Raw genomic sequence first — 10,174 nt, forward strand, 5'->3', positions numbered from 1 at the left:
TAATTGATCCATAGTAAGCTTTTTTTGATAAACTTAGAGACTCTTGAAGCTAAATTCAGTACAATGTCAATACTCAATAATGAATAATTTGGCAATGTTTAAGAAAATTCAAGGAAAAAAGCCATCAAATACTCTAATGCTTAGAATTGCCAAGTAAGTTAGTACCACTTTGTTTGCTCCATTATGTTGTTGACTAGAAAGGTAAATCCCCTAGTGAAACATGTAACGTGTATTCAACAATTTAGTTTATGCTCCATTATAATTGTCAAGTCAAAGAATCATGTAACAAGCTGAATCCCCTAGTGAAAAAAAAAGAGACGTAATAAATGGATATGTATGTATTTGAGTATGTATAAGGCCAAAGAAAAGAAAAAGGAAGGAAAACTGAGTTAATTAAAAGATGAACTAAGTAAATGAAGAGGTACTTCCTATAGTGAAAATTGCATGAATACTTAAGATTTTTCTTTCTTTTAGGGTAATATTTTCTGCACTACCTTTCCTAAATTAGCTTATGAAACTTGATCAAAGTTTTAGACATAAAAGATTGTTGAGAACTGAAGTACAAAATGCTCTCTTAAGGGTCTCACAATGCAAAGGTGATTATGTTGCTATGGCAATTCTTACGTTCATCCATTCATGCATATCTTGCTTGAGGACAAGCAATAACTCAGGTTTAGGGGTGTGATAAATCTTGAAAAGAGTTATAATTCATGCCTTTAGACTAGGTTAATTATCTGTACTTAAGTGAACTTAGTTGCATTTTAGGATATTATTTTAGCATTTTTAGAACATTGCATAAGAATCTTTGATGGTGATTAAATATTATTATTTGTTACTTTGGACTAGGCACTCAGTGCCTAGGCATGTTCTTGGTTAGATCAACTCAATTGAGCATTCTGGCCTTTTTTGTGCTTGGATAATCGTGTATCTATATCTGTTCATATTAGTTCCTCGAGTTGAATCGTGATTGTTAAACGATTTAATGACTTGTATGGATGTATATGATAATATATTGATGATTGTCTTGAAAATGTACTTATGTTTATAGATATTATATAGTGACTTGGTATTGGATCAACTTGTTTATTTGAAAGTTTTTATGGCTTGTATGTGATGAACTTACCTCTTGATATGGTTGTGATGACAGGATTAAATGTTAGTTAGTTGTAATTTTAAATTTAAATTATGACATTAAGGCATGTTATATCATTTTTTTCTACCTATGAACTTACTAAGCTGAATTGAAGCTTACTTTGTTATTTTCCTATTTTCCTGTAGTAGTTGTGTTATGGAATCAAACGTTCAGATTAACTAGAAGATCACACTATCTAGCCTCTTTTAGGTAGACCTCGAAATCATTATGTTTTGGTTTTGTGGTATGTAATAGGAATATTTGGTATATATGTACTTATGTGATCAAGAAGAAATGATTATTTTGTGATTGTATAAAAGATGTATACTTGTTGGCTAATGGTGTGGTTGTTCATGGCATAGTATAGTGATTTGGATGTGATATTTGAGCTTGCTATGTAATAGAATGAGTTATATATGGGTAAGATATAATGTGAAGTGGAATACTTGGATAGGTGAAACCTTGGTTGAAACTTATAGTAATGTGGTTGGATATTTGATTTGGATGTCATGAAAATGATATGTGCATTGGTTCTTTGATGGAAAATGTATTGGTGAATATGCCTTGGTTATCTTTTGCTAGTTAGTCAAAGAAATAATGTCATTTTGTTACTTTATATGACCTAATTTAGTTAAGCTTGAATTTTATAGGAAATGAAGTTGAATTTTAGGTTGGAATTTTGTTTGTGAAGGTGTCTTATGAAATATTGGTTAGAGCTATACAAATGACATGTTTTGGTATGTTTTTGGTGTGTTTTGAATTGAGTGAACGAATGGTTAATGGCATGCTTGTGGCCTGAGTAAGAAAATACATGTATGACTTGCATTTTAAGGTAAATTTTGGCACACATGGGCTGCCACACGGTGGTGTGTCACACATGGGTAAGTGATACGGCTGTGTGTTTTGTTTGATCTTGGTGATTTTAGGTACACACCGACACAGTCTCCCACACAGCCTGGCGAGATGGCCGTGTGAATATTTTTAATTTTTTTCAATTAGGTCCAACATGACGATAGTTAGTTACACAGCCTAGTGATACGGCCGTATGAGTCTGTAATACTTAGTTTAAGCTTTTGCATATAGTTAACTACACAGATGTGTGCCCTAACCCCCACACGGCTCAGCTTGTCATATGACCTGGCCACGTAGCAGTGTCACCATTATTTTATGTTTTTACCCTACTTTTATGTTATGTTCCGAATTAGTCACTACTTGTTTCTAAATTGAGTTTAGTGCTTTGTAACCTTAATTTAAGCCTTGTTTTTGTTTGTATAACATGATTATTGAATGATTATTTATTAATTATTGTTTTAAAGTAAATTTTGAGTTGAAATAGAATATTCTTGTCCTATTAAATGATGTAGTATCACGTAACACTAATCTGGAGACAAAGACGGGTGAAAGGTGTTACATTTAATGGTATTAGACGTAGCATCACTTAACATAACATGTTTGGACTCTAGAAAATACATGCCATATAAACCTATGATAGTGTGATGTTATTTGATCTTATCTGACATTGTTTTTCTTATAGATTTTAAGATGTTGGCAGAAACCAATCGTGCTGTCACTAATGAAGTAGACAGCAATGTTCCGACTTTCGAACAAGAAGTGAGTCATAGTATGTCGATTTTGCAAATATCAAAAGGTGATGTTAAAAATTACTTTTACAGCATGATAGGCCGATGGTTCTCGGAGTTTATGCGAGAAAATCCTACAACTTAGCAACCTCCACCCCCTGTTGTGCTTCTTATGGCACCCCCTTGTCCTCAGACTACTAAAATGGTTTGATGGCCCCCGATTGATAAAATTAGAAAGTGTGATGCCAAAGAATTTAGAGGCAAGATGAATGATGATCCAGCTATGGCAGAGTACTGGCTTGAGAACATTCAGAGGGTTTTTGATGAAATGGCATGCTCCCCTGATGATTATCTCAGATCTGCAGTATCTTTGCTTAAAGATGAAACCTATAACTGATGGTTGACATTAACAACTGTGGTATAGAGAGACAGGGTTAATTGGAATTTCTTCATAACTGACTTTTGAAAGAAATATGTTAGCAAACGATGCCTAGACATGAAAAAAATAATTTTTCGAATTAAAGCCGGTAAATAAATATGTGGCTAAATACGAGTGAGAGTTTGTTCAACTTAGCAAGTATGCTCATGAAATTGTACCAATAGAAGAAGAAATGTGTGTTTGATTTGATGTCGAGTTAAATAATGAAATTAAGATGCTAGTAAGCACGATGGAACTGCGAAAGTTCGTACTTTTATCTAATTGGGCACAAAAGAAGGAAGAAATATGTAATAACAAGAAACAGAATGAAAGAAAAGCTCAGGATTTTGGTAAATGGAGTTCACCTAGACCATTTTCAGCTCCTCCGTGAAAGAAATCAAAGGAAGCTTTCAGCTGATTTACTTCACTACTAGGGTTCTCGAGAAGAATTAAATCATGGAAGAATGATTTGAGATTTCAGTCTATGCTTGCAGATAGTGTTAGTTACGTCCATAGTGCTCCTAGACTTATTTGTGAACATTATGGGAAGTTACATACCAGTGAATGAAAGACCAAATTGGGTGCATGTTTTAGATGCGGTTCAACCTAACATTTTATGAGAAATTTCCCGAGAAAAGTGGGAGATACTGATGATCAGAGTGTAAAACCATTGCTTAAGCCTCAAAAAGGTAAACATCTTAGTCAGAGTAGTAATAATGGAGCTAATCGCAGTGGGACCAAAGACAGGACTATCAGGTTTGAAGCTAGAGCGCCTGCTCGAGCATATTCCATTCAAGCTAGGGAGGAAGCTACTGTACCTAATGTTATTGCTGGTACATTCAATCTCTTTTATGTTACTCTGTATGCACTGATTGACCCTGGGTCCACTCATTCATATATTTGCACTACTTTAGTAATGGATACGAATTTACCTATCAAGTCAACCGAGTTTGATGTCTGAGTTACAAATGCATTAGGTCAGAGTGTGATAGTTAATATGTCAAAAATGTTCATTGAGAATTGATCTACCGTAATTTAGTGTAGCAGATTAAAATGATTTTCGCACTTTGGGAGTTTGAAAGCAAGCATTTTCATTAGGTTTTAATTATGTTTTACAGAGTTTTCTTAAAGTTAATAAAAAGTGCAAATTGAGTCTTTTATTCACCTTAGGGCCAAAATGAGGCCTAAGGGTGAGCTAATGAACTTTGTAAGTGTGCAGGAGACCATTAGAAGGTGTAATAAACCAATACTGGTCAATATGTCGCATCATAGGGAGCAGAATGGACAAATCATGAGACTGCCTTTGATGTCACGACATAAACTTGAAGATATCCAAATAAGGGTACACTAACTCCTTTGTCGCGACACATGTCCTGATGTGTCATTACATTGACTCTGGACGAGAATTAAACATGAGCTAGGGGGTGTTTTGGTCTGCACAATCAAATTTAAAGCTTGGGAACATCAGCTAACCTAGGGTTAAGGACGATGACCACCTGAAATCTATAAATAGGCTCATTTGTCACATGTTATGGACACCAATTACTTAGTTTAGAATTCTGGTTTTAATTTTAGTTCAGCTTTTCTTTCTTTTTAGGCTTTAGATTTATTTTTGAGTTATTTTTTATTTATCTCGAGAAATCTGATTTGTAGAAGACAATCAAACTTCTGGGTTCACTTCATTCTTAATACAAATCAGGTGTTTTCTTAAACTCTATACTTTTGATCCATTTATCATGCTTATTATTTATATCAATTCTATATTGTTCATGGAAACCATGCTGAACTAATCCTTTTATGGGGATTAGCAAGTAGAGGTATGATCTATTAACTTTTTTGTAGGGTTACTCAATAGATCAATTGTTTCGGAAAGGAAGAACCTAATACCCTAGGCTTGACAACCCTAGGAAGTCATCAAGGTGGGAATTAACCCAAAATTGCTATGGCCTATCCATGAACAACCTCACCCCAAGCCGATTTGGACTATGAGGTCAAAAGATAAGTAGTCATTGCTGACTCATTATTTGAGTGGAAGATCAGAAGATCCTACTGGGATAGCGACTAGTTGATTGACGAGGAACCCGAAGTGACAATTGATGGGGATTACCGAAGCAAGCTAATCACCCATAATTAGATTTGATTTATTCTATTTTTTGATCTGTTGATTTTTATTTATTTCGTTATTATATTTTATTATTTCTCGAAAACTCATTTTATTATGTTTCTTTACTATAACTGATTTAGAGTACTAATTAGATCTTTCTGTGTTTATGTTAAAATTGATCTAGCACTAGCCTCCTTTGGGTATGATCCTCGGAGTACTCACATACTCCATTATAACTATATTACAACTAGACCCGTATACTTGCGGATACCACATCATCAATATATCTTTTACTGTAGTATTCATACTCTGGACGTTAGTAAGTCCGGAGGCAGTCAAGTTGTTGGTGCCGTTTCCAGGGAGGCAACATTACTAGTTTGATTTTAATTTTTGCACTTCAAAAATAATAATTATAAAACTTTTTTAGGTTATAGATACGATCTTTAATTGATTCAACTAACTAACTTCACTATTACTTATTTGTTTTTCTTAGGAAGACCTTAGTACACATTCTAAATAAGAACTACAACCATAGTAACTAAAGGAGACCAGTCAATAGAAACACAACAAGCAACAAGTATGAACTACAATTCTCAACCTCCTTACGATGCAAAAACATAAAGCTGAAACTAAAGTGGTTGCGCGGTTACATGGTCCTACAAATAATTAATAGTTATGATCTACGAAAAGAATTGTTAGTTGTGAAGTCAAGCCAAAAAGGTAAGTTCAGAGAGAGAGACAATCGCAAACAATTAGAATGGCATGATGGGTGTTGGACCAATACAGGTAGAAACAATTTACAAGGAGCACTTCGATGTATATTAACTGAGCTAACGGACAAGTCCGGTAGCAAGACTTAACATTTTTATGTAAAGCTCTAACTAATTGTACAAAATTGTATATTTTCCTAACCATTTAATAAACATATTTCAAGAATATCAAAGATAAGGTTAACAGGCATTTTAAGCACTTTGAAGATTAGAAATCTAGGAAGACAATATCAATGTCACAACATAAGCACTTCATGTAGCAATACCGTAGTCAGTAGCAAGGAATTACAAAAACCATATCAACGTCGCGACACCACTATTATGTGTCGCAGCATGGTGAACACTCTTCCAGGTTTTTAAAACTACTGGGTGTGTCGTGATAGCGAACCTCAATGTTGTGACATGAGCAATCTACCAGGGATGTCACGACACGGAACACCCGTGTCATGTTATCACTGCAATTTTCTATAGGATCAACTTGACTCAATTGTGCAACCCGACTTTTTAACCTTAAAAATACCTGGATTTTAATGACAAAAACACTAATTTTAAACATAAAGTCCCTATTAAAATAGCCTAACCTAATTTTAACATCCAAAGTCTTCTAAAAACCTCTCTAAAGCCTATAAATTCAAAAACCCCTTTTTACCAAAAAATCTTGGTTTTCTATCCTTCATCCCGAATTCTAAAGACCACATTGGAGGAAGTCGTTATCAATAGATCAAAAAGGAAGCACATACAGGTTCAAGGAGGTTGAGGTTAAGCATTCTCAATTTTGTTTTACTGTTCCATTAAATACTATTCATCTGCATTCTTGTTAGAAACTTTGATTAAAGAATGCCTCCACGTAAGAGTGAGAGAACTATGGTCCAGAAAACACTGGATGTTTTGGACCCAAAACGGTTCCATAATCTAAATAGCAAAAATATTTTCTAGAATTGCAAGGGAGACCATTAATTCAAGAATAAGGTTGCGAACCGCCTATGGTCCATTGCAAAGAAATTTGGATTTTGGCGAGTTACCATCAATGGGAGTAGTTTTGCGTTACTCCCACCGGAAACATAGTCATACCCATAGTGCATGAACTTTAGGCATCCCCAAGGATCAAATAATTAAGGGCAGGTATGGTGAAGTTTTAAGTGAGGTAATAGTGCACAGGGAGGAAGTTTCTATATCCCCTAGTGATATTTGTTAATTTTGTCAAATTCCGTATTATGAAAAAGATTTTATTGATAGCGTAGATTTGGACAAACTGCAAAACATTGATATGGAGAATGTTATAAAATATTTGACTCAAGGTAGGGGTAGTTCGAACTATAGGCTAGATATTGGGCTTCGAACAAATTTTAATCAGGCAATTATGTTTCCTATCACCAAGATGTGGATGCAATTCATCGGCACCAGAATTGCACCAACATTAAATTTTTTAAAGTTAATGTTTTTAAAGTTGTTTTGCTATATTGTATTTTGCAGCACAAACGGATCTGTGTAGGGCATTAGATCTTCCTAGAAATGAAACGATGCATACAGAGCCAGAAAGCTGGACTTTTCTTTCCACATCTAGTGACAGCGTTAACTAAAAGGTGAAAGTACCAATGAGTGAAAACGAGTAGTTCATGATGAAACATCCCTAACCTGTCTTCGTAGCCGAATTAGGGTTAAGGAGCATTATCGTACCATCGAAAAACATTTAACCTTAATACATCTCAATATAATAATTAAACATTACTTATGTAAATCACATTAAAATACAATCAAACATATGTATTTCGTCTCTAAATTGAGCCATCGAGGCCTTAAAAATGGCTTAGAAGCAGTTCAGGACTAATTTGAAACAAAATAAAAGATTTGGGAAAATTTTGGAAAAATTGGAAAATAGGGGTCACACAGTCGTGTGGCCAGGCTATGTGACAAAGCCCAGGCTATGTGACAAAGCCCAGGCTATGTAACATTCCAACAAAGGGACACACGACCATGTCGCAAGCCGTTTGCTAGGTCGTGTAACTCTCTGAGTTACCACACACTGGCGTGTACTGGGCTGTGTAACTCACTGACTTGAAATACTAAGAAATTTCAATTGACACACGACCATGTCGCCACACATGGCCGTGTGACAGCCCGTGTGATCCATAATTTAACCCTAAATTCAAGCCATTTCAAGTCAAGTTCATACCAATCCAACCATACCATTTAGGCATACATTCAAAGGATCTAAATATCATTGAAACACACATAAACATGCCATTTCAAACATCCTTATTCATCTAACCAATAGTCCATTCAAAGGCACCACAATTGTATCAAATATTATTGTAAAATCACACATTTACAACCTATTTCCATCAACTAACCTAAACACCAACACAATCATATTTCCAACTATTCCAAATATTATATATATGCATCACTTATCATATTTAAAAGCATAAGCACCAAAATATCAAGCCTATCATACAAACATCAAAGTGACTATTTATAATATCTAATTCCACCACAAAATATCATAGTACTACAAGACTTTTCTTATTTCATGACACGTTTAACCAACATCAAAACAAGCACAAAATGACTACCAAGGTATAGATGATAGTGTGTGGGCTTCCAAGTTGATCCAATCGATGCTACGATTCCAAGAGTCCTACAAAAATTAAATTAAACAAATAAGCACAAAAAAGCTCAGTAAGTTCGATAAGTCAACTCGTTTACTATCAATTACCAAATTTCCAACGGGCATCAACATTTATTACACCGGCATCAAGCCTGCTAGGCATTAAGCCTAAATAACACCGGCACTAAGCCTGCTAGGCATTAAGCATGAATAACACCGGCACTAAGCCTGAATAACACCGCATTTGACTATACAATACGATTCAACATTTAAATAACAACACAAAATAGAACTGAAAGATCAAATCATTAACAAGGAATAGAATATAACCATGCATATACATAAAACGAACTTACAGGACTGGTTTGCAATAATATTAAAAGCATAGGAACTACTCCGCAATCTTTTCTTTTCCACGATCGCCAACACGCTCATGATCTAAAAAAATAGTTTCATTCAATTAAGTACTTCTAGAATTCAATTTAATCCATAATTCATATTTATACAAAATTATAAAATTGCCCCTAACATATTAACTTTTCATAATTTAGTCATCAAGCTCATAACCTGAAATCTAACCATTTTAAACAAAATCCAATTTAACCAATGTTACAAGGGACCTCAAAACAGCCCATTATTACCAACATTTAACAACCAAACCCATGGGTTTATAGTTTTAACAATTTAATCCTTATTTCAAAAATTCATCAAAATCATTTAACAAAACATGTTTATTTAACAACCAAGATTACTAATCCATCAAGTACTTCCAAACACTTTCAAAAACATCCATGGAATGTCCCTCGCTCTTTAACAATTTTCCAAATTAACCCCCAAGCTAGCTAGACTAAGCTAAAATGAACTCAAAAAATATAAAAATAATTAAAAACGGGACTCTAATACAAACCATGCAAGGTAGAAATAAAGCTTGAATAAAACCCTAGCTAAGCTTCCATGAAAAATAGGTTTTGAAGAAAAAAATGAAAAACATGATTTTTAGCTTATTGATTTTATGTTTATTTACTATTTTACCATTTTTCCCTTATTACTAATAAAATTTTTTAATAAAACCTTGTCCATAACTATCCACTAACACTTTAAATTGTATAATTACTATCTTAGTCCATTAGCTTTCCTTTCCATAGCTATTTAGCCCTTTTAACTAATAGAATTAAACTTTTACACTTTTACTATTTAGTCTTTTTTACCTAATTAACTATTTAAACTCCAAAATTTCTTAACGAAAATTTTACAGGACCTTAATATAATCCCGTAGGCATTAAATAAATAATAAAATAATAATTTACTTATTAGAATTATGGTCCCCTAACAATGGGCTGTTATAACTCTTCCCTCTTAGGAAATTTCGTCCCCGAAATTTCTTACAAGAGAATAGATTCGGATACTGTGAACTCATCAATTCTTTTGTCTCCCACGTAGCTTCTTCAACTCTGTGACAATTCCATAATACTTTAACGAACAATACTCTTTTGTTTCGGAGTTCCTTTACCTCACGTGCTCAAATCTTGATCGATTCTTCAGAATATGACAGATCAAGCTGA

Source organism: Gossypium hirsutum, chromosome D13, assembly GCF_007990345.1.
Source record: "Gossypium hirsutum isolate 1008001.06 chromosome D13, Gossypium_hirsutum_v2.1, whole genome shotgun sequence".
Lineage (NCBI taxonomy): Eukaryota > Viridiplantae > Streptophyta > Magnoliopsida > Malvales > Malvaceae > Gossypium > Gossypium hirsutum.